The sequence below is a fragment of the Sorex fumeus genome, unplaced genomic scaffold (assembly GCF_029834395.1).
Source record: "Sorex fumeus unplaced genomic scaffold, SorFum_2.1 ptg000070l, whole genome shotgun sequence".
NCBI classification, from domain to species: domain Eukaryota; kingdom Metazoa; phylum Chordata; class Mammalia; order Eulipotyphla; family Soricidae; genus Sorex; species Sorex fumeus.
In genome coordinates, this window is record NW_026606127.1 from 12,162,640 (window position 1) to 12,164,957 (window position 2,318).

Sequence of the window (2,318 nt, forward strand, 5' to 3'; positions counted from 1 at the left end):
CACGTCTCCATAGATCAAACAGACTGAAGCTCAGCAAGGAAATATTTTCTTTAAGGGAAGTAATGAACAACCATTGGCTTAGAGAAGATATCAAAGAGGAAATAAAAAGTTTCCAGAAACAAATGAGAATGAGGACACGAGCTACCATAACTTGTGGGACACAGCAAAAGCAGTGTTAAGAGGAAAGATTGTAGCTCTGCCAGAATTCATCAGGAAGAAAGAAAGGGCCTACATGAATAAATTAGAGCTCAAGATTTTGGAAAATGACCAACAAAAGTAGTCCAAACTAGGCTGGAGGGAGGAAATAATAAAACTTGTACCAGACATCAATGAGCTAGAATCCCAAAATAGAATCCAGAAGACCAATAAGAACAAAAACTGGTTCTTTGAGAAAATAAATAAGATCAATAAACCATGAGAAGCCTCTCAAAGAAATAAAGAGAAAGAATTCTAATAAATCGAATCAGAAATGCAAAGTGGGGTGTCCTAATAGAAAGTACAGAAATCCATAGGATCATCAGTGATTATTTTGAGAATCTTTGCAGCAGGAAATGAGAGAATCTTGAAAAAATTGATAAATTATTGGATTCCAATTACCTCCCAAGGCTGAACCAAGATGATTTGGAATACTTGAACCTATCACTACCAAGGAAATTGAAATGATGGTCAAAAGTATCCCTGCAAACAGAATCCATGACCCAGACGGATTCAATAGTGAACTATTTCAAACCTTTAAAGAGGAACTGCTTCCAACATTTTTAAGATTTTCCAGGAAATTGAAGAAACAGAAATACTCCCAAATAGCTTCTATGAGGCAAAGATCACCCTAATACTCAAATCGATATACACCACAAAAAAAGAGAATTACAGACTTATTTCCTTGATGAATACAGATACAAAGATTTTCAAGAAAATACCAGCAAAGAGAATCCAGAAACTCAACAAAAGATCACACACTATGACCAAGTAGGTTTATCCCAGGATGCAAGGATGGCTTAACATTCTCTAGTCAATCAACAGAATACACCATCTCAATAAAATAAAGATAAAAGTCATATGATCATATCAATAGATGTAGATAAAACATTTGATAAGATCCAGCACCCATTCAAGATGAAAAACTCTCAACAAAATGGGAGTTGAAAGTACTTTCCTCAATCTAGTCAAAGCAAATTACCACACACCCACAGCAAGCATTATTCTCAAGGGGGAAAAACCAAAGTCTTGGAGCAGAAATCAATGAACTGGAATCCCAGAATACAATCAGGCACAAAACAAGCTACCCACTCTCACCACTCCTATTCAACATAGTACTTAAATACTTGCCATATGATTTCGGTAAAAAAAAAGATATCAAGGGCATCCATATAAAAAAGGAAGAACACAAGCTTTTACTATTTGGAGATGACATGATACTATACTTATAAAATTCCAAAGAATCTACAAAAAAGCTCCTGGGAACAATAGATTTGTTCAGTATAGTAGCATATTACAAAATCAATACCTGGTACTACATGGCTTTCCCATATATTAATAATGAAAGAGAAAAAAGAGATAGAGAAAAACAATCCCATTCACAATAATACCTCAGAAAATAGAGTATAATAGAATCAACTAAAATGGTTAAGGAACTATACCAAAAAAAAAACCTTCAAAACACTACTTCACGAAATAAGAGAGTATATGAGGAAGTGGAATCACATCCCATGCTTATGGATTGAGAGGTTTAACACTGTCAAAATGGCAATACACCCCAAAGCTCTATAAAGATTTAATGCACTTTCTATAAGGATACCCATAACATTTTTCAAAGAAATAGATTAAACACTCTTGAAACTCATACACAACCATAAACTCCCATGAAGAGCTAAAGCAATCTTTGGTAAAAAAAAGAAGGGAACACCTTCCCCAACTTCAAACCCTACTACAAAGTTTTAGTAATCAAAATACCATGATATTCAGATAAAGACAGGCCTCAGATCAATGGAATATAGTCAAATATCCTGACGCTGGCCCGCAGATTATTATTACCTAATCTTTCTTAAAGGCTCAAGAAATATGAAGTTGAGCTAGGAAGTATTTTCAGCAACTGGTGCTGGGAAAACTGGACAGCAATATGCAAAAAAAATGAACTCAGACCTCTTTATAGTGCCAGGCACACAGTCAGATCAAATGTATTAAAGACCTCACTATCATACCTGAATTCTTAAGGTATATGGAGAAAAATGTGGGAAGATCCCTTCATGACATTAAAGCTAAGGGAAACTTCTAGAATGAAACACCACTGACCAAGGAAGAGGAAGTGAAGATAAACAAAT